This window comes from Pan troglodytes, chromosome 5, assembly GCF_028858775.2.
Source record: "Pan troglodytes isolate AG18354 chromosome 5, NHGRI_mPanTro3-v2.0_pri, whole genome shotgun sequence".
Lineage (NCBI taxonomy): Eukaryota > Metazoa > Chordata > Mammalia > Primates > Hominidae > Pan > Pan troglodytes.
In genome coordinates this window covers 90,653,888-90,668,107 of record NC_072403.2, presented here as the reverse complement: position 1 = coordinate 90,668,107, position 14,220 = coordinate 90,653,888, and positions in this window count along the sequence as shown.

Sequence of the window (14,220 nt, the reverse complement as noted above, 5' to 3'; positions counted from 1 at the left end):
CTTTGTTGACCTACTGAAGCCACAGCAACGGTGGGTGCCCCACCCCCAGCCTCGCTGCCACCTTGCAGTTTGATCTCAGACTGCTGTGCTTGCAATGAGTGAGCCTCCTTGGGCATAGGACCCTCTGAGCCAGGCGTGGGATATAATCTCCTGGTGTGCCGTTTGCTAAGACCATGAGAAAAGTGCAGTATTAGGGTGGGAGTGACCCGATTTTCCAGGTGCTGTCTGTCTCCAATTTCCTTGGCTAGGAAAGCGTACTCCCTGACCCCTTGCACTTCCCAGGTGAGGCGATTCCTCACCCTGCTTCAGCTCACCGCCCTGCTTCAGCTCCTGCTCAGTGCACTGCACCCACTGTCGGACAATCCCCAGTGAGATGAACCTGGTACCTCTGTTGGAAATGTAGAAATCATTTGTCTTCTGTGTCACTCACACTGGGAGCCATAGACTGGAGCTGTTCCTATTTGGCCATCCTCACTTCCGTTTTTATTTACAAAATGTGTGACTAACTGAAATTACAAATGTATGACTAATTAAAATCCTTGCTGTCATAAAAAGGTTTTGACTAACACATTAGGATCTTTCAAATAATGTGTCATGTTTTTTACCAAATATACTTCCTATAGAAGCAAACGTAGCACTTTGCATTTTGACTTGATAGAGAGCAACCTAGTAAAGATATTCTTTAGCACTAAATTTATGAATTCTAGGCGGTCTGTTACAAAACCTCATGGAGGAGCAAGCACTCCAGAAATGTTGCTGGTGAATGCCTTACTTTATGCTGAGCTTTTCAGAGAGTTTTTACACAAATCTGGCATAGAAGAATCCTGTTTTCACTAGATGTGAAATAGTTACTAGCAAATTCTAGAAAGAAAATAACTTTAATAACAGTAGATCACAGTTGGACTTTCCTCTAGGATGAAATTAAATATACAAAATAGGGAGGATACTTATGAGTTCTTGATGCTATTTTTCATAGTTGTATAAATTTTCCTGTCCTTACAATGACCAAGAAGTGTCTTCTTAGGCAATTTTGAAGTTAAGATTTTATTATTGATCTTTGTAGAGATCTAGCTCAACTTTTCTATTTTCCTGGCAGTGCCTCTATAATTGGGTAAAATCACATTTCTTCCCTCACAACCACAGTATGTAATAGGGTTTGAGGATAAAACACATTGGAGGAATATTGACAGCTACTATCAACTTTCTTAGGTTGCTAATGACAAAAGCTTGAAGAATTGTTTTTAATATCTGTTAAAGAAAACCAATCAAAATTCTATTTTTTGATATTAAAATTAGAACAAGGGAAAGGACACTTTGCAGAGTTAAGTTTCTGCTACAGAAACAATGATTATGACACGTATACATTGTATTTTGATGACAACCACATTTTCAACCTTTAATGAGATTGTTGCACTGAGCAAAATATAATTTAAAGATAAACTACTTTTCACCTTTTACACCCATGTAATTAACTCCCAGTGACTTGGGTGAAACTTAGGTCCCCAGGAGAGCTGCTAGCAAGAATTTTAAGATGGTCTTTAACCTTTTACACCCATGTAATTAACTCCCAGTGACTTGGGTGAAACTTAGGTCCTCAGGAGAGCTGCTGGCAAGACTTTTAACATGGCCATTAGTAGGAGCATTCACAGACTCCCTGCTTTGGTAGACATTTTGGATGTTGTTTAATAATATTGAGGGAAGAGACAGTAACATCCTAATCCTTCTGGGACCCACTGCTCTAGAAGCATGACTGACATTTACACTGCCCTTCTCACCTATGATGCTTGGGAATCCTTTTTTTCTGGGAGATTATCAACCTATACCAATTTGTTTCATTTTCACAGCATGCTGAGTTATCTCTCAGGGCAATTCTCAGATCTGTCTTATAGTTTTACGTGGCAAAAAGTCAAAGAATATATGAACGACTAGATTACTTTTATATTTCATTAGTGTATTATAATTGTAATATGCTTATAATACTTTGAATTAGCCAATTCTCTCTCCTTAGGCACCTGCTATGAGTCTGAAACTCTGCTAAGCCTTTCACAGATCTAACACTATTTAATGGGTATGACAAAATGAAAGTATTCATTTTTTTTCCCACAGGAAGGGAATTGAAATATTCAGAGATGCTAAGTTGCCTAACTGAGATTACATAGCATTTAAACTAGCAGAGCCATATTTTCCTGACTGCAAAGCCCATGCTCTAGCTTAGTGTATTCCAATGCCCATCACATCAGGGCTCCAGCTGCCCTAGAAACAACTCCTTCCCACAACTGCTGCCCTTGAGAGTGAGACTGAAGGGTCTATTATCTGGGCAGCATACTAGTTACTTGGCTCAAACTCAATATACATATATTCTCACCTAAACAATGCCATTATAGTTATTTTTATACTGAATTAATTCTCCTACTTTAGCATTAATGCATATGCAAGACTGATGCCATTGCCAGGGTTGGAGAAGAAACCTAGAGCCCCTCAACTTCTCATTGCCCTCTAGCTACTTCCCTTGTGTCACATCCTCTTGCTCTGCCCTTCTCTCCCTAAATTTCATACATTCTTCTTCATCCATTAGAACTACCACATTTACAGTGTATGCATCCCAACAAGCTGTTCAGATGGAGCTGCATGAATGAATCTTTTCTAAGTTTTAACTACGTGATATCTCCTACCTTACGAGGGATACTTATTAAACAAAATTAATTTCTACATGTTACAATTTCAGCCAATAGGGGGCAAACAATTTGGGTCTGACCACTCAGCATTCTGCATGTATGAGCTCTGGGGACAGACAGGGGAAAGAAGCCCTAATAGTTTGTGCATCTCCATAGCTGTAACCTGGCTAGGAGGTGACACTTAAATAGAGAACTGTTGGGATTAGGCAACTGAATCTATTAGCTTCAAAACTTTCTGCCCATTGAATTACCTACTTTCCCCCCAACAGCTAACTACTGAAATATTTTGTGGGACTGTACGTGAAAGTATTAATTATTTATGGTCATTAAAGTCACCTACTTGTAAATCATGTCCAACTGTATTGCAGCACAAAATCAATTATACCCATTTTAAAGAACTGGTTTAACTCATCTGCCTGGAAGTCCTCTTTAATAGCAGCTCTACATTCTCTTCCCCAGATACTTAGGCTTTACGTCTTGTAGCATACATAAAATGCCCAAAGTTCTGCTTGGAATCTTGAATCATTAGAGAAAATAATGCACCAGGAACAGCATCAAATCATGCTTAGCTACTGGGAAATCACAGAAGTATCTTGGTAGAATTATAGTAGCATGAACTTTGAAAACAGTCAGAACTGGGTTTAATCCCAATTTTGAATTTATTAGGCAGCGTATAATCCTGAACATATTTCTTAACCTTGGGTTCCTTCCTAAAAGGTAAAGATAATAATAAATTACTTCCAGTAATGTGTGTTTAAATAGCTTAATAAATATAAATTCTCCTACAGGCTCTTAATACCTAGGGCTGTGGGGCTGATCAGAACTACCTTTGGCAGACACAGGAACTGCTTATACATTCATTCATTCATTCATTCATTCACTTTACAAATGTTTGAATACTAGGCACAGGTAGAGGGCTTATTTGAGAAAGGACCTTAACAGACTCCAAGGCTAATTGAATTTTAGTATTGCTTATTATTTGCTGGCATTTCTCTTTGTTCATGCTTGTGTGGTAAATAACTAGCAGATCTGTCTTTGAGCTTGAATGTTCTGTCTAAATTTCTCTTTCCTGTGGATGAGACATCCTGTCTTGGGCTTATTAATAAAATATTAATAAATAAGGGAAGCTTTTCCTTAACAGAGAAAAAAAACATTGTATTGCATGTGTTCTCCTTCGGACCAGAAACTTTAGAGCAGAATTGATTGTATTACAAGCACTTAATAACCAGTCTTTTAATTTCATTCTATGGATGTATGTTGAGATGAGACAGGAGACTTTGGCATTGAAGAGCCCAAGTCATGATTCCTTTCTCTGTCTTCCACAATCTTGTGTTGATTTTCTAATCTTAGAAAGCCATTTTCTTAATGGAATAAACAGACTTGGAGAAATTAGGTGGCTTTAAGTGTGAAACTACAGAGTCAGGGCAAAATCAGGCTCGCAGGGTCTATTATATTCAAAGTTGGGAAGTTCTTATGTTTTAATTATAATTAAGTCAGAAGTACTTTGATAATTACTACCAGGATGCATGCATATTTTTATGTAAGATCAGAAATGTGTACCTATAAAACTCCTTTATACACTTTACTAGAAAACACTCTTCATTCCCCATCCTGCACCACCCCCTGAAAAAAATACATCCCAGACCTGTGGATAAAGAAACTTAAAAAGTGACTGCTGACAGTATATTATTCAGGCTCATTGCACAGCTGGATAACACAATCAGAACTGAAAGGGCCAGAGGGATTAAGAAAAAAAAAGGCAACCATAATTACTGGGGGAACAAAGGTAGCTCACTATAACTTGGGCTGCCTGAAGCTGGTAGGAGGTATCTATGTGCCTTTGGCTCCAGATACAACAATTAATCAACGTTTATCTTTGATACAAGAAGTTATAAAAAACTAAGACAAAATTGCCTTGTAGCACCATGAGGCTGCGAACTGGAGGTTTTAAGGTTCATTCACCTCAGCAATTATTCATTGAGTACCTACTTTTTCCTAGCCAATATTAAGTCCTGGTGATACAAAAGTAATTGGACACAAATCCTGTCCTAGAAGGATTCACAGTGATAGTTTGGGAAGGAAGTCAAGACAGGTGAGCATTGGCTTAAGACAGGTATCCTAAGGGAGTTATATGGAAGGTATTGGAGAAACAGAGGATATTCTGTGCTCAACTTCTCCAGTAGGACAGAGAAGGTCTCATAGTAGAGGGGTCATTTGAGTTAAATCTGAAAAGCTTTGAGTTAGGGGTTCCCAAGAGTAAAAAGTGGGGAAGAACATTTCAGTTAGAGGGAAGAGCTTTCACAGAGAATTGTGACAGATTATGTGCAAGAAATAACAAGTGGTGGAACATGGTGGAAGTCAGGAGCACTTGGGGGGATGATGGAGAATGAGGCTGCAAGACAAGCATGCAGATTTAGGAGATTCTCTTAGTTCATACTGCTATAACAAATTACCATAGCTGGGTGGCTTGTAAACAACAGGCATCTATTTTTTACAGTTCTGGAGGCTGGAAGTCTGAGATCAGGATGCCAGTATGGTTGGGTTCTAGTGAGGTCCTTTTCTGGGTTGCAGACTGCCATCTTTTTTGTTGCACTCTCACATGGCAGAAAATGCACTAGAGCTCTCCCTGGGGCTTCTTAAGAAGGCACTAATCCCACTCATGAGGGCTTCATCCTCATGACCTAACCACCTCCCAAAAGCTCCACCTCCTAATACCATCACACTGGGGGGTTAGAATTTCAGTATACAAATTTTGGAGAGATACACATATTCAGTTCATTACAGAGATTTACCATCATTTACAACTGAGCTGGGCTTTTTCATTCCCCAAATACAGAATATTCATTAAAAAATAACTCATGATTTCAGATTTGTTCCCTAAACAAAATAATTTGAAAGTATAGATAGTATACTAATTGTGTTTAGCTAAAAGAGATCTTTCCCTGCCTGTTGCAAATTCATTTTAATTGAATAGAATACAATTATTATTTGTGATGCAGCTGCACAGAATTTTGAAAATTTTCTGACTAGGAAGGCAAAAGTAAAAAAGAAGAAAAAATTTCTACTGCTCTGGATTGGATAGTCTAGAGGAGAAGGCAAATAAATGTAAACTCCAATTCAAGGAAGGCCTGAGAAGTGCAATTTTAGATGCTAATGGATCACAGAGCAGGAGGCAGAATGACCTTGCCACATGGGTGGTGTTGAGATTCAGTGACACTGCTCTTGGAGGACATGGGGTGGGAGCTGAGTCTTGAAACATGAGGAGATTTTTCAAGAGGCACATGAGTGATGAAACATAAGAAAATCATCTGTGCTGAGAGAGCCTTATGAGCTCTCTCAGCAAACATGAAAGTGGAGAAATGCAGGGTAGATGCAGAAATATGAAGCATTATGGTGGTGCTGGAAAATAGGTGATGTGATTGTGGGAGATGAGTGGAGAAATCTTGAAGACCCATGTGTATCATTCATTTATCCCACTCATTCATTGTTTCACAAATATTTACAGAGCTCCCAGGTTGTATAGGGCATTCCAACCTTAGATGCAATAAGACATGGTCCTTGCCCTTAAGAAACAATACAAATAAGAAGACACAGAAGGTTTCTGAACAGGAGAGGTACTCCACACAATCCCTTTAGCTGCTGCTTCTAGTTAAAATCATTCATTGTCCTCTCCTCCACTACTCTTGTCATCATTCTTATCTATTGCAAAATTTATGTAGATGATCCTTCCTATACAGCCTACTCTCTCAGTTTCTTGGCTTCCTCATTGCACAGTTCATCTAGTTGTTCAGAGTAAAAACTTTGGATTGATCCTTTATTTCTTTATCTCATATGCCATATTAAAACTCCAGCAAATTCTAAAGCTTTATATTAATATATTCTGAATCCTGAATATATTAATGTATCCTAAACATTTTCATCCCCTTTGGCTCTTCCTCCCTAATTTAATCACTTTCATTTCTTGCCTAAACCACTGCATCTGGGTCTCTGCTTCAACTGGCCTTTTTAAGTCTTTTCTTAATTTTGCAGTCAAAGGGATTCTTCTAAAATATTAAGTCAAGTGATCTTACTCCTTTGCTCAATATCTTCTCAAGGCTTCCAATCACAGGTAGAACAAGACAAAAAGTCCTTACCATTCTGTATCATCTTCCATCATACAAGCTTCCCTTCAATCCATAAACATTCTCAAATCTCTCCTACTTTAAAAAGAAGCCCTCCTTCAACTTTACTTCCTCCTTGAAATGCATCCCAATTATTTTTTTCCTTTTAGCACTAAACCTGCAAAATGTTTACTTCACTTACTGATGCATTGCTTCTCCTCAATCTTGTACAATGCAAAGAAGATGCTTGAGAGTGGAAATAACAAGAACAAGATGGCCAAGGTTTTTGAGGAGCTCAGTTCTTTTGAAAGAGACAGGCAAATGGAAAAATAGTTGCATAATATAATGTCATGTAGCTAAGTGCTTTGAGGAAAATAAAATGAGACAAAGGTATAGACAAGGATGGTGGCCAATATTTTAGAAAGGTCATCTAGGAAGGCCTTTTTGAGAAGGTAATGTTTTGGCAGAATTAAAAACACTCAAAGATGTGCAGGGGTAAGCCACGTGAATATGTAGGAGAACACCATTCCAGAAAGGAAAGTTCAAATATTTTGATGTGATAACATGCTGGTTATGTTCAAAAAAACAGCAAGAAAACCAATGTACCTACAGCCCAGTAAGCAAGCCCAGGAGAGTATTAGAAGATGGGGGTAGAGTATTAGAGGCAGAAGAAAGTCTATGCAGGGCTTTAAATATCCATTGTAGTTTCTTCCACACTCTGCTGAAATGAACAATTAATGTACCTGTCTCCTCCACTTGTCCACAGCATCCTCAAGGGCCTGTGCTGTGTTTCATTTGTCTTTATAACCTGACACCATCTAGCTTGAATCCTGGCACAGAGTACGTGCTCATTAAATGGTTGTTGAACTGAAACTGTACCAAGGTGAATAAGACACAGTCTTTGCCATCAAGTTGCCTGCTGGCTATTTGGGGAGACAGATGTATAAATTAATAATTTTGCCATAATGTGATAAGAGCTATAACAGTTATATAAAAAAGTGCAGCTGGAGTCCAGTGTCAGGCACAGCTAACACTGATGAAGCAATGGAGCAGTCATTGTGCTTTTTTCCCTGGTGAATTCGAGAAGAATTTATGTTCATTTAGGAAAGGAAGAGTATTGACGGCAAAGACATTAGATTGTTTGTAAAGTTATAAAGCTCTTAGGAACCCTCGGATGGAAAGTTGCTATGTAACAGTGAAACATTAACCTCACAGCTGCCTCTGGAAAGCCTAGTTTTCATGTGCCTAAGGCACATCACTCAATCTATTGACACCTATAAAATTTCCTCCTTGGGAGAAAAAATTTGCTTCCTTAATGTTCCTTTTACATTATTTTGCACAGAGTATTTTTCTTTTTTTTTTAATTATACTTTAAGTTTTAGGGTACATGTGCACATTGTGCAGGTTAGTTACATATGTATACATGTGCCATGCTGGTGCGCTGCACCCACTAACTCGTCATCTAGCATTAGGTATATCTCCCAATGCTATCCCTCCCCCCTCCCCCCTCCCCACCACAGTCCCCAGAGTGTGATATTCCCCTTCCTGTGTCCATGTGATCTCATTGTTCAATTCCCACCTATGAGTGAGAATATGCAGTGTTTGGTTTTTTGTTCTTGCGATAGTTTACTGAGAATGATGGAAGAAAATGTGGCACATATACACCATGGAATACTATGCAGCCATAAAAAATGATGAGTTCATGTCCTTTGTAGGGACATGGATGAAATTGGAAACCATCATTCTTTGCACAGAGTATTTTTCTAAGTAATAAAGGTCAAAGTGATTAAATAAGACAACTGACGGGTCTAATAATAATTAAAATGAACAAACTCTTTACCCCAAACCCTTATGGTTAGAGATGTTAATTGTTGTGTATTTTTTGTTGTTGTTGAAATTACTGTACAGTAACAGTACAGTGTTATTAAGTACTTCATAATAACTTAAGCCAATCTGTCTTCACCCTAAGCATGTTGATTCATCTGAGCTGACACAATTTGTGGGGGAAAGTGTTCACTGAATATATTGTGGGGCCAACCCTAGTTCGATGAAAACACATGACTTGCAAGTTGGATCAATGTGTATTAGAATCTCCTTTTTGCTTCCAATAAACTGGGTAGTCTTGTGAAACTAACATGAAGCCTTTTAGGTTTGTTTTCTTTCCTGTGGAGTAACAATACTTGCAACATGTAGTATGCAGGGTTGTTTTGAGAATGAAATAAGATAACATGTAAGTGATTAACACAATGTTTGGGAAATAATATATTTTTAATAGGCACATGTTTGTTTTTATTTTCCTGCAGCTACAAATTTTCCACTCCGAATTCTCCTAAATATTTCAAGTTTCTTTTAGATTTTACACTCAATAATTTACTGTTTTTTTTGCTCCACACTGCATATTTCTATAATGACAATGCTGTGAGAACTAATATTTATTGGGTACATATCATGTCAAACACTATGTAAAATGATTAACCTAAACAATCTCATTTCTTTCAACTTTATTTAGGTCTATTTTACATATGAAGAAAATGAGATGTAGAGAGACTAAGTAATTTCTCCAATGCAAAACTAGTAAACTTCAAGGTCAGCATTCAAACCCTCAGAGTTTGACTCCAAAGCTGTGCCCATAAAAGCTGCCTCCTACTGCACTCCAGCCTAGGTGACAGAGTGAACCTCTGTCTCAAAAAAAAAAAAAAAAAAAAAGAAAAAGAAAGAAAAAAAGAAAAACAAAACAAAACAAAATATTCATTTTCTGTCTCTTCTCCTACTACTTTGAACTATACTTTAGACTACTTAAGCATAAAGAATATTACGCAGAAACAAAAAGTATACATACCTTATCATCTTTATAGCTTTAAGTCAGAGTCAAAGAGCAAGAGCTGAAAGGAAAGGACATTGCTATAGGGAGGACATTGGTCTCAGTGTCCAGTGGGAATGAGAGTCACCAGAAATCTTAGCTAGAGGAGGGGTCATGATGGTTTCTTTCACTTCAAAACCTCTCTCATGGTTAAGTGACAAGGTCTGGTGGTTGGCCATAGGTCCTGGATATTAAGCTTCTGAAAGTTTGCTAAGCACCTATTGTTTTCTCACCAAATTAAATTGCTGGTTTTATGTATGACAATGTATTCACGAAGCAGTAGAAAATCCATCTTGGTTCATTTTTACCTAAGGGGGATTTTGGAGTCTGGAGTAGAGTTGTTTTCTAGATAACTAGTCACTTGGCAATGGCTTTAAACACAGGGACTATTATGGACAAATTAGATTGCACAATACTGAAATGTTTTATTCGAATGCTATTTTCTCTTAATTAAAAAAAGAATCAAAGTTGGAAGAGGAATCACCATTATCCACCACTGTTTACACCAGCAAGTCATTAGGAAATCTACTGGGCACTCTGTGGGGTTGTTGTCCCTAACTGTGACCTTCCAACCCATGCAGCACAGTCAGGCTTGATAATTGTGAGACTTGCACTATGGTCTTAAGGATCCTTATGTGAAAGACTCAGGCTTGCAAGGCACATCAAATAAAAGCCTTCAAACACAATGCCCTAAGCTTCAACTCCATTCTCAGAAATGTGTCCCCTTCGTTGATATGTGATCAGATGTTATTTATCTCTTTAGGTTGTGGCTTGAATTTTGACTCAGGAATGGATGAATAAATGCATTTTATGCTTTTGAAATTAAGAAACTTTGAATTGACTACATGGTAATTTATGCAAAATAGACTAACAAACCACTGATTTTTTTTTGTCTATTTCCCTTTTACTTTGCTATCTCATCCTAAACCTGCCCCCAATCTCTCCTCTCAGCAGCAAGGCTTGCTTTTTAATAGGAGTTGGCTCTTCTGAGCCTGTAGCTTTTATATATACTTATAGAAAAATTTTTAATGAAATAAAATTGAAACTGGGATTGATTTTTTAAAACATCATTATGCTACTGCTATGATCCTGTTCTCTTCCCTCTATTCCTACTGATTATCATTGATGTGAGGCTAGTATATGCTAGTGCTTAGCACAATGTTAAGGGGGATAAATATAATACCAATTTATAGATTAAAAACCTGAATTTAAATGTCAAAGGACTTGTCCAAAATCACGTAGGTAGCGAAGCAAAAGTCAGCTTCATCTCGGTATAACTCCTAACTAATGAGTTTGCTTTTACAAGCTCTGTTTTTCTTCAGTTTTGCCAACATAGAAAGTTTGTTGCTACAAGGTGTTTTTAAAAACTTACCAAATAAATAAATCTTGGAAAAAATGTTTTATTCATCCTACTAGGGAATTAATCTACCAAATCAGTGAATAAATATCTCTCAGATTGATGAAAACAGTACAATTACATTTTTATGGTGTTTACTGAGCAAGTATCCACCTTCATGAATAAAAATACCTTTTGTTCTTTAGTTCCATCTCAGGTTAACAAACTGTTGGAAAGCAGTGCAGTCCGTGAGGAACATTTAGTGTTGGGTGGGCATTTTGAAATGTGAGGTAAGGCATATTTGCCAATAGTCAGCATAAATGCTTGATTCTCTGGCTACATCTCTCCCTCCTCAGTCAAGTCACATTTAAAAGGAAACATTTCTGAATTGTTTTTACTAATGATCGAATGATAGCATGACCACATCATCTTCCCGACTCTAGGCTTCCTACTTCTGAGCATGTTGGGAATAAGACACAATGAAGAAAGAAATTGATACTGCTAGAGGAGATCCTCAAATGCTGGTAGGACCTTGACCGCAGCTGGTATCCAGGTTCTTGACACCATCTGAGAGAAGGAATTCAAGGACAAGTTTGGAAATACTGCAAGTATGAGGATTTGTTACAAAGTGAAAAGTACACATGCAAGCAAAAACAGTGTGGTCATCCTCAAGAGAAAGTCCTGCCATGAGATTTGAGGTTTCTATCTTTATGGGTTTCTTTAACCAAGGGGTGTAATACTCATTAAGATTTCTGGAAAAGGGGAAGATTTCCCAGAACTGTGGTGCCACGCATGTTTACACCAAATATTGGTATTCCTGGAACTGTCATGGCACTAGTATGTGATTTAGTATGTTAATGAGTGCATAATAAGGTCCTAGGAGAAACCCAGCACCATGTTGGGTTCAGTCAGTCTTAGTCAGCTTGGTCCACACCGTGGTTTTTCAGAGTCTTACTAGCCCCTATCTTATGGAGCTATTTCAACAGTTTCCTTTCGCTAATTGTGTGAAACTACTGAGACAGCCAGCAGGGAGGGCATCCCTGGAGAAGCTCCAACCAGCCTGCCCACTGAGGTGGAGCCTCAGGAAGTTCTCACCCTTTGGAGCAAGGAGGATCCTGGGCCCTCCTTTTCCTGGGTGGAACCTGGGATTCAAGCTGCAGTCAGGAAGTGTTCTAGCAGGGACTCTGGCCTTGTGAGAGTCCCTGTTTCCCCCTTTTCTTCCCTTTCACCCAATAAAACCCTCCTTTACTCACCCTTCAAACCATCTGCAAGCCTAAATTTTCATGGCCATGGGACAGACAAGGACCCCATCTTTAACTGAAGTAGGGAAAAGTCCCACAACATTTTTGGCACCCAACATGGGGCTTGAGAAGCCAGTCAAGGAAACTTATTTTAAGCTATTTACGGCCTTTAATAAATAAGCAAGGTGTGTTCCTATGACCGAGATTTGGAGTATGTTTGTTTCTCTTTGCCTGGTTCTTCTAGAGTTTGGAAACTCTCTGTGAGTATTTTTATGACAATATAGTTGTTTGCATCAGTGTAATAGGAATCCATTTTTCTTTTGCAGCAGAACACAATTGGAGAAAGTGGTTGTTTTGCCAAGGCTTTACTGGAAGAGTATGCTTCCCTTTGGGGAGTCAAGCTCAACTTGCAGAGCTGATAGAAGCCTAATGGGGAATCTGACCACATACTCTTGTCTATGCAGTCGCTGTGTAGGGTTCCTGACCTGTGGTCAGTAAATACTGTCATTTTCTTTTTCTTTTTTTTTTTATTATATTTTAAGTTCTAGGGTATATGTGCACAATGTGTAGGTTTGTTACATATGTATACATGTACCATGTTGGTTTGCTGCACACATTAACTTGTCATTTACATTAGGTATTTCTCCTAATGCTATCCCTCCCCCATCCCCCATCCCACAACAGGCCCCAGTGTGTGATGTTGCCCACCCTGTGTCCAAGTGTTCTCATTGTTCAATTCCCACCTATGAGTGAGAACATGTGGTGTTTGGTTTTCTGTCCTTGTGATAGTTTGCTGAGAATGATGGTTTCCAGCTTCATCCATGTCCCTACAAAGGACATGAACTCATCCTTTTTTATGGCTGCATAGTATTCCATGGTGTATGTGTGCCACATTTTCTTAATCCAGTCTATCATTTTTGGACATTTGGGTTGGTTCCAAGTCTTTGCTATTGTGTATAGTGCCTCAATAAATGTACGTGTGCATGTGTCTTTATAGTAGCATGATTTATAATCCTTTGGGTATATACCCAGTGATGGGATGGTTGGGTTAAATGGTATTTCTAGTTCTAGATCCTTGAGGAATTGCTACACTATCTTCCACAATGGTTGAACTAGTTTACAGTCCCACCAACAGTGTAAAAGTGTTCCTATTTCTCCACATCCTCTCCAGCACCTGTTGTTTCCTGACTTTTTAATGATCACTATTCTAACTGGTGTGAGATGGTATCTCACTGTGGTTTTGATTTGCATTTCTCTGATGACCAGTGATGATGAGCATTTTTTCATGTGTCCGTTGGCTCCATAAATGTCTTCTTTTAAAAAGTGTCTGTTCACATCCTTTGCCCACTTTTTGATGGGGTTGTTTGATTTTTTCTTGTAAATTTGTTTAAGTTCTTTGTAGGTTCTGGATATTAGCCTTTTGTCAGATGAGTAGATTGCAAAAATTTTCTCCCATTCTGTAGGTTGCCTGTTTACTCTGATGGTAGTTTCTTTTGCTGTGCAGAAGCTCTTTAGTTTAATTAGATCCCATTTGTCAATTTTGGCTTTCGTTGTCATTGCTTTTGGTGTTTTAGTCATGAAGTCTTTAGCCATGCCTATGTCCTGAATGGTATTGCCTAGGTTTTCCTGTAGGGTTTTTATGGTTTTAGGTCTAACATTTAAATCTTTAATCCATCTTGAATTAATTATTGTATAAGGTGTAAGGAAGGGATCCAGTTTCAGCTTTCTACATATGGCTAGCCAGTTTTCCTAGCACCATTTATTAAATAGGGAATATTTTCCTCATTTCTTGTTTTTGCCAGGTTTGTCAAAGATCAGATGGTTGTAGGTGTGTGGTGTTATTTCTGAGGCCTCTGTTCTGTTCCATTGGTCTGTATCTCTGTTTGGGTACCAGTAGGCTGTTTTGGTTACTATAGCCTTGTAGTATAGTTTGAAGTCAGGTAGGGTGATGCCTTCAGCTTTGTTCTTTTTGCTTAGGATTGTCTTGGCAATGTGGCCTCTTTTTTGG